General features: G+C 42.2%; 1 long non-coding RNA gene across 2 annotated transcripts; it reads left to right on the forward strand.

The window, feature by feature from the left end:
* The first annotated feature begins 2,228 nt into the window (after nt 1-2,228).
* Nucleotides 2,229-13,648, forward strand: LOC140849889 (uncharacterized). 2 transcript variants are annotated; one of them, XR_012132239.1, is made up of 3 exons: nt 2,229-2,542; nt 8,661-8,761; nt 9,643-13,648. It is a non-coding gene; the product is annotated as an uncharacterized lncRNA (long non-coding RNA). The 2 variants fall into 2 exon arrangements; XR_012132240.1 differs by lacking the exon at nt 2,229-2,542 and adding an exon at nt 2,551-2,993.
* Nucleotides 13,649-14,087: the final 439 nt, after the last annotated feature.

Below are 14,087 nucleotides of genomic sequence, written 5' to 3' on the forward strand. Positions count from 1 at the left end.
CAAAAATTGATCATTTAATTGCTTCTGTAAGATTTTCCAGAACACACTTGCCCTCATCATGGTGACCGACAATGTTCAAGATGCAGGCTGCTCTCTCAGCTTGGATTCCAGAGCGTGGAGGATGGGCGCAGCGCCCCCTGCTGACCAGCAGCAGGCATGAAGCAAGAGGAAGGAATAAACCTTAGCAGTCCGTCCTCCAATACTAAGATTTTGGAGGTGTTGGTTAACGTAGTGTGATTGGGTCTTTCATGGCCTATGTGCTTTTTGTATCTTGGGATATAAACTGTATTCCTATCAAAGTTCAGTCCTCAAGAGGCATGGTAGGAAATGTCAGGGTTATATTTTGCCGGCTTCAGAATGGCCCTACGAAAAATAAAAAAACTTTCTTACAAGCTGACACATCTGAAAGCATGATGGGGACTTTCTTATGAGAGTGTTAGCCGTAGCCGTAGCCATAGTCAGGAGAGCTAGATGGCTGCAGGTCAGATTTTCATGACCTTTGAAGGCCTGGCAAAATCAAATCCTCTTCCCCAGTCACAGTTAATGCAAGCAAAGATAAGAAAAAATGCTGTCAACTCCAGGGGAGATAAGATTAGGATCTGGGAAAGGCCTGGGTCCCTGGTTTGTTGAGGGCCTCCAGCTAACAAAGGGGGTGACTGTCAAATTTCCCCCTGCTGAGTCATTCACTGGACCAACTTGGAACAAGGGGTGGACTGGCTGTGCCTCCCCACCCATTACCCAAGGGCAGATGCCAAAATGCGAACACAAAGGCATGTTGCTAAGGGACAGAAGCTTTGAAGTGGGTCTATACTCAAGATACCAGAACTCAACGAAGTTTTGGTTAAGCAACATGACATAGGTGTTTAAAAAATTGGGCTCTGGAGTCAGTTTGGCTGAATTCAATCCCAGCATCAGTAGCTGTGTGACTTTGGGCATGTTATTTAAATTCTTTCCGCCTCCATCTCCTTCCCTACAAAAGAAGGATAATAATGGTTGTTTTGAAGATCTAGTCAAGATAATATGTGTAAAGAGCTTAGGAAGAGTGCCTGAACCTAGAAAAGACTTAATAAATGTGTTAGGTACTATGATTATTATTAGCCAAGATAATGGACAGACAGCATGAAGCAAACTGAATTGCCAGAGAAACCCTAGCTTGGCATTCAAATGCCTATAATTGCTCAATCCCCAAGATGAGCAGGCCCCAAACCCACACTGATAGGAAATAGGCTGCTACAGGAGTGAATGCAGCCTCTGGAAGGGAACCTCTTCCCAAAGATCCTCTCACATGGAGCTGTGTTGGACAGTGTCCAGGAGAGAGGCTTCCAGAGAGCAGAGCTGGGGGCAGCCAAGTTGACCGGGCATACCATGATGCCAGGCAGGCCGGACAAGCTACTCTTGCCCAGCATGTGCTATCATCAGTTTTAAATATGTTGTTTTATTTTTTTCCTTTCCTAAATGAAATATTTTTATTCCAACTACCCTATTTTTCTTTCACCATTGAACATTGGGTGTGATTCAGATTTGCCAAGGTGAGGACCAGAGCTGAGTTTGGAGATAAGAGACGCTGAGAGGCTTGCAAGATAATGAGAGGCTGTAGGCAGTATATGGAATAAAGGAGTCCTTAAAAAATGCCTGGGGGTGAGTAGAACACAAGGGTTGGGGGTGGGAGAGGGCAAAAGTGAAATGAATAAGGTTGCTTAATAATTCACCGGAAACGGTTCACTTGCTGCAGTGAATCCCCACTTGTGCCTCCTCAAAACTTTTGATGCATCTGCTACACATGTATACCCTTGTGAGCGGATTTTTGTGGAGATTAAGCTAAGGAAAGGCTCAGTTCTACATGTGGGTCAACATAGTCACACATATGCATGCACCTAACTGAACAATTAGATAGGGAAGCCCTCAAATCCAAAATTATCATCCTCTACTCTTCAGAATTCATTGAAATATAAAAGGAAAGCCCTGACTGGCCACAGAGTGTGCAATGGAGTTCCAGCTCTTCTTATCCAGATAATAAGGGGCAGGCAGGGAGGCCTCAGCTGAAGGCAGGTTTCATTTTTTGTCAGGTGTTGAAAGCCTTATTGAGATGGGAATGAACATTTCCAGGATGTAATTTTCAGAGTGTCAAAGAATGAAATCAGGACTGAAAAGTCCTTCTGTTTGTGTAGTGCCCTGAAGTCGATAAAGCTCTTTCAGAGCTCTTCTGACTCTCTGGAAGTTGGACAACTCCTGTCTGGTTTGGATGGATAACTGCAGCTAGGGATTGTTTCTAGAATTTCCATTTGTCTTCAGGTTTCATCTTGGACCCTGGAGGAGTCTTTCATGCTTTCCTATACAAACAGCTGAATAGCCCATGAGTCACTTCTGGCCAAGCCAACAGTCCTCTCAGCATGTGACATACAGTCATCTTGTCTGGCTCTGCTGAGTCACCAGGTGCGAGTGGCAGAGCCAGATGCATCTCTGTAGATCAGAGCTGGGAGGCTCTCTCTCCTGGACGGGCCTAGAGCACTATTTCCATTTGGATTGGCTTCTACTACAGGAGGTGAGCAGAGGAAATCCATCTCCTACTATCTGGGGTTACTGGGGGATCTACATGCAGATTAAGATCACCAGGAGCTTTGTTGAAGAGGAAACCCAAGCCTGCCTTCAGTCTGCACGCATGCAGAGCTCTGTCCACATTCACAGAGCATCTCCACATACACAAGAAGCTCTCCTAACCAGCCCCGCTCAGTCTGCTTGCCAGGCCGACTGACCGGTCCATCCCCTCCATTTCACATGCTGGCTGAACCGAACACTAGTTCGGTTAGTCACATCAAACCGAACACTAGTGACTAAAAACGGACTCTCTAGTTCAGGATCTTGGCAAACTCCAGGTTGAGATCCATGAGTCATCATAATAATTGGGTAGGTTGTACCCAGAATTTTTCCAAAAAAAAGAAAAGCAAATAGTAAAGTAGAAGAAAAAATATCCAAATGCATGATGCATCATAAGGGTAAGCTACGTTTTCTGTAATTTTTGTTTCAGGGCATGGGTGTGCTTGTATTTGTATGAGTGTGTGTGTTTGTGTGTTTATGCAAGTGTATAGTAGTGTGTGTGTGTGTGTGTGTGTGTAGGTATGTGTTTGCATCTGTGTATTGTGCTGCTAGAGCAAATGCTTCTCTTACACTGTACATGCATTCAAATAGTTTGAAAGTTACTGCTCTAATATGCCCATGACCCTCTGTTCCTTACCAAGAGTTGTAGTTATTTCTAAATTTATTTTTAGCAGTTTTACTTGTTTAATTTATAATCATATTTATACTTAATTACTTATAATTAATTATTTATATTTAATTTAAAACTGATGAGCTATGAATACAAAGAGGCAGAGAGTTGTTCCCATAAAAACAGAGTTGAAAGATTTGGAAAGATTTCATAAAATGAGTTGCTAAACAAAAAATGGCAGCCAAATTAAGTTTGGGTGAGATCACTATAGAATATCGATGAAAAAATGTTTAAAAAATTCAGGAATTCAATTCATATAATTTTACAAGGGTCTTCAAGTTGTTGTTTTTTTAAAGAAATGGATTTAAGCAAGACTGGGGAAAACTCCATGGGCAATGTGGTCCATGCTTTAGAGTAAAATAAAATGTGCCTGTGCTATTTATTTATCCTTTTCTATGATTCTCTGCCATATGGAATTTTTCAGTTAACACATCATTCTTTGGGTTGCAACCAATCTAGATAAAATGTGGCTTCTATAAAACATCCATCTCATTTGATCCAAAGAGGCAGTTAATGCAGCTGTTTGTATCCCCATTCTGCAGATGAGGGAACTGAAGCCAGGGAATGAGGAGGGGCAAAGCTGAGCCAACTGGAGAAAGCGTGGCAAGGCTTAGAAGCTTAGTGATTTTTTTCAGCCAGGCAATCATCCATGGTATACTATGCAAAATTTAAAAAGACATTCATTTACCTATTTGTCTAATGTCAAAAAGGTAAACAAGGTAACTAAAGTCCTTTCCTTCAGTTAATGATATCCCTGGAAAGGGAAGCACCTATCAGCTTTCTGGTTCCATTTTACCATTGCCTATGTCCATTTTCTATTTTCCTACTAAAACATAATCATTCTTGGCTAGGTAACAGCGGAGTTTGAATATCACAGGTGTCACTGGAAGATATTCATTATGATGACCCAGCAAACAATTACTTGTACAGATATTAGTCCTGTATCAAGTGATACTAGTTCACTGATTCATTCAATAGATAATTAGTTGTCCACCATGTTCTAGGCACTGTCCTGTTACACCGGGGAAGCAGGGAAAAGTAGAATGAATGTGAACTTGTGGTCAGAACATCTAGACTTAGGTCCTGGCTTTTCACATATATAACCACTCTTCAAACCACAACAAAAATTATCTATCATATGTCACATATGCTGTTAGATTAAGTTTGAATGATACCACTGTAAAATATTGGAGGAATATGTTAAAAATCCAAGAGTCCTAATTCATATAGCTTTACAATAGTCTTTAGATTGTAAAATTTCTTTAAAGAAATGGATTGATTCAAAAAAGACCATCAACAAATCTGCTAACTACTACATGTTTAAACATGGGGGATTCGGCGATAAACAGGACCCACTAGGGAGATGACAGTGAACAGGATGCCTAGTCTGCCCTCACAGAGCTGCTACATCTGAGTAGGGAAGACTAAGTGAGTAACTGTAACTGATGGAAGGGAGGATCAGGGCTGGGGAAGCATGTAGAGACTAGAGCGTTAGAAATCACTTTCCTGAGCCTGCCTTTAGTCTCTTTCCTCATCCACGACATAAAGATGGATATAACCCTTCCTACTGCCTCTGAAGGGATTTCATGAAGATCAAAAGAGATTGAATAAAGAAAGTGCTCTATACATGTAGGAATTTTATTAGAAATAGTCCCTGGCACAGTCCACAGTCCAATGCACCTAATGAATGTGAGAGAATGGAAAGAAGGGGTAGAATGAGAAATAATATCTTTATGGAAGATCAACTCAGTTGTTTGGAGGAAAATGTATTATATACTTGAATAGCTAGAAAATTTAGAAACTTAACTTTTCCTGTTTTTGCTTTGGACTGTAGCTAACATTTGTTGAGATCTTTCCCAAATCTGCTAAGGATTTTTCTTCCCCCTTACTCCCCTCATACCTGAGTACCCGAGCAGAGAAAATCTGCTTGCTTCTATATCTGGTCAGGGTTGAATTTTGTTCTTAATTTCTCAACACTGTTCAAGATATTGCCACACGTTTGTACTGAGAGCCTGCTCCTTGCCCAGCCCTTTCCTAAGAGCTCTGTGCCAATTGACAGAAGCCTTCTCGGCATTTTCCCATTTCCCGCCAGCCCTAGTCCTGCCTTTCCTCCCTCTTTCTTGGCAGGTGACCCCCCCACCCCCAGCCTCACCCCACCACCACACACACACACACACTCCTATTTTTCCTGAGAAGAATGAGCCTGCTTGGACTGCAGGAGTTCCTTCCTCCTCAAAATAACAACCCCTGTGTCCTCTTCCCTCGAACCTGTCTCAGAAGTGTCTTGTTTCTGTTCTGAGGCTAATCCCAAGGTTAACTCTCACCCATTCCTTCTTGACTCTAGCCTTTGTCCTTCATTTTTCCTCTCGAGCTCTTCTTTTTGTCCATGTGCAGCAGCACTCCTCTAGTTTGGGAAAAGAATGGCTCTTGACCACACTGCATCTTCAGACCCCCCACAATCTCTCCCTTCCCATCTCTGCCACTTCCTGTGAGTTCTCCGCACTCTCCCCCTCCTCACCGCCGGCTCCTTCAGAGTCTGGTTCCTGCCTCTCCTGCTCTTCAGCTACCCTCAGGAAAGGCTCCGTGACTTCTAACAATAAACGCAATGGTGTTTTCCCAGTCTGCCTCTTCCACGACAAAAGGGAGATTGGATGCATCAAGAGTGTGGGTTCCCTCCTGACCTCGTGTTCCTTTCTCTTTCCCTCTTCATTGGAGAACTCATCACAGTGACTTCTGTGCATGATCCCAAGTCCTCCACCATTAGCTCTGGCCTTTCTTCAGTCACTAGGGACCAATCGAGCTGTGGCATTACAATTTATAATGTAGTTTCTAAGTAGCCTGAACAACTTATATGAATTCAAGTGTTCTATTATGTTGTCAAAAGTCTGGGGCACACCACACAAGGATTGTGTGGCTCCTTACTTACCTCATTAAACCCTATCAAGTGCCTCCAGAAGGTAAAGGGCTTTACTGAGGAATGCATTGAAAGAAATCAAACTTGTCTAAATGGAGAGAGCACTCAAAACACAGGAGGAGTTATGAATATTAATGAGCACACAGGTTGGTGGAGAAACTGCCTCCTCATGGCTTAGTTAACCAATCTGCCTGTTTTCTCCATTTTCTAGAAAGCAGAAAGAAAAAAAAACTGGTTTGCAGTAATGATTGTCAAGAGAATGCAATAGAAGAGCACTTTCTTTTCTCATATGCCAGATCTGAGAAACACCTTGCCTTTGCCTGGCTTCTGTGGGATCATTATGTGGTCAATCTCTTTCTCTTGGCCATCATAATGACAGTGTACAAACACTGACCAGATTGCCTCCCATCCCCCCCAAGACCAGCCTAAACCATGGAATCAACCATTTCTTGACTCAACCATTTTTATCATCATGGTCATGATCTAAGCCTCAAAATGTGGTCTTTGTAAAATTGTGTGGATTGAAACTTCTGTTATAAAGAAAGACAGGAAGATTTAATATTCAGTTTCAATGTTTTCACCATGAGCAAATAAGTCAAACTTTGTATACCTTAGTATAGTTACAAAATACCCATATCTAGGTACAAAATGCCTTAATTTTCCTTTTGATCAATTCAGGATCCCAATTCACTTTATCAGTCAGCTAGAGAATTCCTCAAGGTCTCAGTACTAGGAATAGGTGTATCTAAATAACACCTTTCATTTTGTCATTTGATATTACAATGCATAGAGCTGTCCAGATTTCCCTCTTGGCAATGGCCACAAGGAAACTCGAGCTTAAATTTGTAGCCTGATGCTGGTAGCAGAGTGTATGACTTACATATACTAGAAAAATGTAAGGTCTACATTTAACATATATTTTACCCTCAGTGTTGCCTTTTTTTTTAACCTTTATCTAAATGACCCACATCCCTTCTTGTTCTCACTTATTTGATTATTTTTACTCTTTATATCACTTTAATTATATGAGCTACCACAAATCATACTAAAATAAAATCTGAACTCTTTAGTATGGCCAAAAAAGCAATCCATCTAATTTTGCCTCTAATCACTTCTCTAAATGTATCTTCCATCTGTCCTCGTCTTGTTCACACAGTGGTGTAAGTTAGTCCTTACACTCACCAAACACTTTCCTGTCTCAGAGCTTTGCACTGCTGTTCCCTCTTCCTGCCATACTCGTCCCCACCCAGGCGCACTCCTTCCCTTTACTCAGGCCTCTGCATGTCTGAAGCAGGATACTCTTTACCTTCTGTCCTGCTTTACTTATTTTAGAATCTTTATCCTGACCTGACATTATAAACATTTAATATCAGGCATTCTGGGAAGTGGTTATGAGCAGAGCCAGACTGGATTCATATTCCAGCTTAACCATTAACAGTTGAGTGACCTTGAACAAATTATTTCACCTCTCTGTGCCTCTCAGTTTCTTCACATGTAAATGAAAAACACACAAAATAGTCCCTGTCACATAGTAAATGCTAAATAATTTCATTTGTAAATAAATGAAAAATTACTGTTTATTGCCTGACTCCCACTTGGTCTGTCTTATGCATCATCACATTTTTAGCTTGAGAAATAGTACCTGACATATGATTGGTGCTTAAATATCTGTTGAGAATAAATTCTCTTTTGGAATGAGGTAAGGGTATTAAAAGTTAAGGAAATGCATCTTAAACTTGGCATTAAAGAGAAAGAACACTGGGCTGAGATGTGGAAGATGGAGATTTGGTCTTACTTTGCCACTTAGGAGCCAGCTGACTTCAGACGAATTTGTTACAATATGGCCAAGTCAAGTACAAAACTGGAATGAGACAAGTCTGCTCTGCTCCTGAGGTGTAGGAGAGGTAAATTAAGGATTTTACAAACCTGCACTTGCTTCATAAATAAAGGCTATAGTGTTCCCCAAGGAGAAAGTAAGTGTTTATTAAGCACTTATACATGGTGGGCTTTGAATTAAGCTCTGTGAATATGGAGACTAAAGACATGGCTCTCCCTGGGAATATGGACATCTCTAAAAGAACTGACAAATCACAAGGAAGACAGAAAAGTAAGCAATTACAGTAGAGTAATGGGTGCTCTGGTTGAGGTAAGTTTGGGGAGTACAGAGAAAAGTGTGTGAACTTTTCCCTGAAACTAGGGGGTTGAAGTGGAGTTTTCTGGGTGGGGAGAGCTCACCTAGGCAGAGGAGTGTGTGCGTGAAGATGTGGAGCTGTTTGTACAGCCCACTGCAGGGCCTGAAGGGAGTTTAAGCATGGCAGGTGGCAGGTGCACGTGAGAGGAAATGGCAAGTGGTGGCATGGGACAGGCCGGCAGGGGCCTGATCTTACAGGGTGATGCTGAGATCCTCCCCCTTGCCCTCCCACTCCTCCCCAAAAGTGGCCTGAGTATCCTCTGGAGCTCAGAGATCTCTCCTTGCCTCAGGAGCCCTTCTGACCCTGGTCAGCCTCAAAGCTGCCTGCTGGGATGTGTGTCTTGTGCCTGAGAAGATGCATTCCTAAGAAAGGAGATGAATGATGACCCAGGTAATCAGACCCAGCAAATTTTTCCTAGAGAAATATGCATCAACCTTCCAACCCTTGAGCAGAAGAGGAGAGGGAATGGGCAGAATAGAAAGAAGGCCAGCAGGGGCAAGACACCATCACATTCCTTTAGACGCCTTGAACCTGTTCCTTCTTTTCTCCACATTACTTCCTTCATTTATTTCTCCCATCATGGCAGGTGACTTACACTGATGGCCCCATTTCTCCACCCATCTCTGGGTCTGTGCCCCTTGCCTTGTGAGCTGTGGCATCAAGAGATGGGATCTATTTCCCCACCCCTTGCATGAGCTCGGCCATGTTACTCGCGTCGCCAGCAGAATGCACTGGGGGCTCTGGCGTGCAGCTTCCAAGCCTCGCCCTCAGCTGTCTGCCGGAACCGTGCCTCTGCCACAGAGAAAAGCCCAGGCTGGTCTGCAGCAAGATGAGAGGTGAAGTGGGAGACTGCGAGTCCTTCCCACTGAGGCCATCCTAGACTAATGACCCTTCCCCAAGCCAACTGACTGCAGAAGCACGAACAAGTCCAGCTGAGACGTGCCAAACCCTGACCACCAGCAGAACCAATTACGGTTCCTGGTCAAAATATGATGTTTTAGGTCTGTTACTCAGAATAGCTAGCTGATACATTTACCAATATTCTTTTCCAGTTTTATCCCTGCTTCCCCTAAAAGGCTGAGGAAGTAGGATCCTGGTGAATACATTAGGGAGAGGGCTTTCGTCACCATCTGGCAGCCTCTTCTCTCTACTCTTTCATCCTGGGATATAAAGTTGTATTTATGTGGGTACTAAACTGCCCAGGAGAGACACCATTTATGTGGCAAGATGTGTTTTCCATGCTGATAAACTATTTTTCCCTTTACCCACAGCACAACTCTTCAGTGTTCCCGAGGCTGAAGGTCAGTGCTAATTGGCATGGCTGCTCAGCCCTTCCCTGGGCATTGCCTCACAGAATCTCCCTGCAAAGTGGAGGACCCAGGGGGAGCAGCAGAATTCTGATCACAGACTGAAGATAGTTTCACTGGTTTGCCCCTGGCTTGTTTGCTGGTGATAAAATAAAGCCTAGCTACTCAGCAGCCAAAACGGCTCCAGAGCTGATGTGGGGCCGAGCTGTCTTAATGAGAACACACGGAGCTGTAAGGCCAGCTCACCCTTTATTGTGCGCTCTGTGCCTGTCTGGCTTCTCATCCAGAGATCGGGGATAATCTATTAGTGAGATCCATGCCCTTCACTTCTCATGCTAGAGCCACCTGGGAGAAGTCTTACCCCTTTCTTTTCTGGTCCCTAATTGGAACTGCTGAGTGACTTGTTTGTACCTGAGTGGCTTATGCTGGGGATGCTCAGGGCTCTGGTAGCAAAGCATTTTAAAGGACAGCAGGAGATGTCATTCCCATTGTCTGCAGATCTGTTTGGATGGACTTGGATGGATGCCAGGAGCAGCCAGCCTGGAAGGTCTCTGAGCAAAGATTGCTGTTTTGCAGCGACCTCTGACTGCACTTAAGTGGCTGAATTCTGCCAACCCCAGTGAGTCAAGATTGAGTGTGTTTGAGTCAGCTGGCAAAGAGTTGGAGCTCATTTTCTGGGCCTCCTGTCAGCATCTCAGGGAACACAGACAGGATGTCTTCTGAAAGAGGGCTTCTGGCTATAGTTTTCAATGGCAGGAGGTGGGGCTTCCTCCAAATTTGACATGAAAAACAATTCAGATATGGTCGGTTGGTTCCAATTAATCACCCTCATGGGTCAACAGATGATTGAAGGGGTTATGTACCATCCTTTGGGTTAATGGTTTGCTCTCTCACAACGTGCCCATTTAGTCATTCCCTGGACGGCCAGGCCTGCTGCTGTTCACAGGTGATGAGGCTGATGCATCTCCATGGGAACTTGCTGTGTGAGGGGTGAGAGGATCTCGAGGGGAAGCCAGGAACTCTGTGTTCCTTTGCATTTCACCGAGTAAGCTCCTTCCAAAGAAGGCATTCCAGTCATTCATCAAACTTGTATTGGGCACCTACTGTGTGCCAGGGATTGTTGTATGGGAATGCAAGAACAAATGTAGCGAGGTGTTGCTTATGTGCTGCTCAAGAGGTGCCATGTTTCTCCCTGAAACTCCCTGTTCTGATTCACCCAGCACCCAGGACAGCAGCCCTTCTCCCCCTGCACCCACCAGGCTCTAAAGCAGCTAGAAATACCTGGGAGGTGGGGGTGGCAGTTTTTCCTTCTTGCGGGAATGTGATGGAGATGCTTCTTTCTTACATATCTATGAAAATGAAACTTTCGTATTTCGTTAACTTTTATCCCATCACATTCCAAATGGATATATAAAAATTACAGGTCATAAGTAAAAATGGAAAAGATAAAAGGGAAAATACAGACAGGTAGAAACATACAGAATAAGTGCCACAAAGTCCTGTAAATTTGACTGGGAGAGGTAATGGAGAACACAGATTAGGCTCTGAGCATCTTGGATGCCCCGTGGAAAGAGGGAAACCTGGCCGGCATGTGCAGCAGCAGGATCAGCAGCTGTGAGGGCCCTTTTCCCTCCACATCCTTCAGATGGGTGGGCTGTGTGCACCAGGGGCTGTGCCCCAGGACAGCGGCCAACCCACTGTTGTTTCCTTTTTACTAGGGCGAATATGAGAGAGTCCTTGACAGGAAGCTTCGAGCTCAGTGACAGCTATACCTAGGTCCTAGATTTCAGAGGCGTGCTGGGCAGTACCAGTTGCCCAGGACATGGAGATCCTGGGCCCTCTTGTTCTTTGAAAGTTCAGCTGGGGAGCAGCTTCTCCAGCTGGAGGGAAGGGGACTCACAGTCTCAGCTAGTCTGTCGCCATGGAACCCAGAGAATGTCCTGAGGTCTTTCTTTGAACAATCTTCTTGTTTACAAAGCTCTAAATTTGTACTTCAGAACTCCCTGAAGTTAAAACTTTAATCTCTGGGCAAGTCCAAAATAATGGGACTCTTAAGCAACAGAATATGTCACTGTGGCAAACATGGGCCAAAAGATCCTCTGTTGAGCCTCATGTCATGGGACAGAAATGGCTGCCCACAGTACACCATGTGAGGGGCTACTGGTGGGCACCTGCTCTCTCCACCACAGGAAGCGTGCCCATAATACCTATTACGGGAAGGATCTGGAAACTTGCTCCTGGAGGCTTCTTATCACTTTGCCCAAAAGGCTCTTAGTGCCTTTAATCCTCCTCCCTGACTATGTATAATCGTTATCCCTCCTTACCGCCCCCAGATAAAGGAACAGTGTAACTGAACACACTCCCACTGGGTTTTCCACATAACTGGTTAATGTGTTGGGTCAGTCACAGATTTTTTTAGTCCAATTTGCTATTGAGCGCTGAGAAAATCAATTTCTTAGGCTATAAAATTAATGTCTTAGCAACTAGATGAGTTTGCATTATCTGTAACACAACTGTGCCAAGGTATTTCAAAAAATCTCCAAAGTGATGATGAAGTATCTATTCATTACAGGTTAATCAACTGATAGTATAAGACATTTATTCATTTTCATATAAATGTAGTGGCTACCCGTTACCATGATTTATTCCCCAAATTTAGTCTTGTGTGCTTAAATTGAGAAGTTACAACATAAAAGGTTTATCTTTATAGCTGTCACTGGTGTCATATTTATATACATGCTACATTCACCAACACTTTAACAACTGAGTGGCAATATAAATTGAATAACTTTAAAGACTATATATGTTTCCCTCTAGTACAAGTGTACATTCATTTATATTACAACCTCACTTCTGTAAAGGATTGGTTGCGGCAGAATGGAATCCAAATGGATTCAGACACTGCTTGAAGCACACAAAATATCACCTTAGTTTCCTTTCCTATACTGTAAAGATAACTTTATTATTAAACGGAAAGGAATGACTGAAGAAAGGATATGCATAATGAGTTGTTAGTTTGAGAGTTAACTTTTTCTTCCATTTGTTGGAATACTGTTCACATTTTAATATTTTCTCCATATTCTTAATAAATAAAGCCCTAATATCCTATGATATAATCATTGTTAGTGAACACTCAAAGTCAGATGGACTTATTTTTGAAAGAGCTGTGTGGTCTGCTGAAAGCCATTTAATCTTATAAACCTCAGTTTCTTCATCTAATAAGGAAGCTTTTATGTGTTTGTATATATATATATATATAAAAAATATCACTTATGTATATTACATAATATAAAACATTATAGTATTCCCTTCAAGCATATATTGTAAGGATCAGTGAAATAGTGTATAAAAACTACTAGCATTTGGAATACCAGCCAAATATAAGTACTTAACAAAGGCTAATCAGTATTGTAATTATTACTATTATTTTAAAAGTTAGGCAAAATTATTACTATTATAAAGTTTATATATGCATATCCATATATAAACAGGCATCATTTAAGAAGTTCCGAATCAAGCTGTTCATTTTCCCTGTCAGTCCTTTTTAAAAAAGAAACTTTGAGTAAGTTTATCAGTTAGCTTTAATCTTTTTCTAATACTCAGATAAACTAAAAGAAAAAGTTGGAGTCCCTAGAAGTTGTTTCTATTTCACAATTTCTGTCTGTGTGCAGATGTAAACATCAAAAAAATGAGAGGTGGGGAAGTCTGTATTAGCATTTTTGGGTTACTATATTTTATAGGAAATTCAAGATAAGAGGGAGAAGCAGAGTAGAGACTAGAACTAGAATGGAGGTCCTTTGACTGACAAGTCAATTTTCAAATGATTACTGGATGAAATTTAGTTAATATGAAGCTGATTTGATATGAACATGGGGTTCTAATATCTGTGTTCATGTATAGAGAAAACTCTCTTGAAATTGTGGATTTAGTTCTGCTACGATGAATATTAATAAAATCTATGTATCCTTAACACCCAATAGCTGTATTTCTATACTGTACACAATTATGTATACCTTTTGAACTTAATATTCTATATTTTGATAATGGTAAGCCCCTCCTACCCTTTACTCTTGCCAAAGGAAAGAAAATAAGGGAGACAAAACAGATGGATATGTTTTGGTTCTTAATTTTCACTCAGTGGAATGCAGATAAAAGTAGCTGCTGATACCTAATAAATTAAGCATCTTGTCCCTTTATTTTCAAATAATTTTTTTTAACCCTTCCAGTTGACACTGAATTTCCTTTGCAGTGTTATTTATGGCCATCCATGTAACCAGTCTACTTGGGAGAACAAAATGGAAAATTTTGTGAAGTGTGCTTGGAGTACCAAGTGACATGTGACCACTTCTTACAGAGCAGAGGACGTGTTCTTGGCATGTTAGTGGCCCAAAACATTGTATGTCCCTTTT

This window comes from Manis javanica, chromosome 6, assembly GCF_040802235.1.
Source record: "Manis javanica isolate MJ-LG chromosome 6, MJ_LKY, whole genome shotgun sequence".
Taxonomy (NCBI): domain Eukaryota; kingdom Metazoa; phylum Chordata; class Mammalia; order Pholidota; family Manidae; genus Manis; species Manis javanica.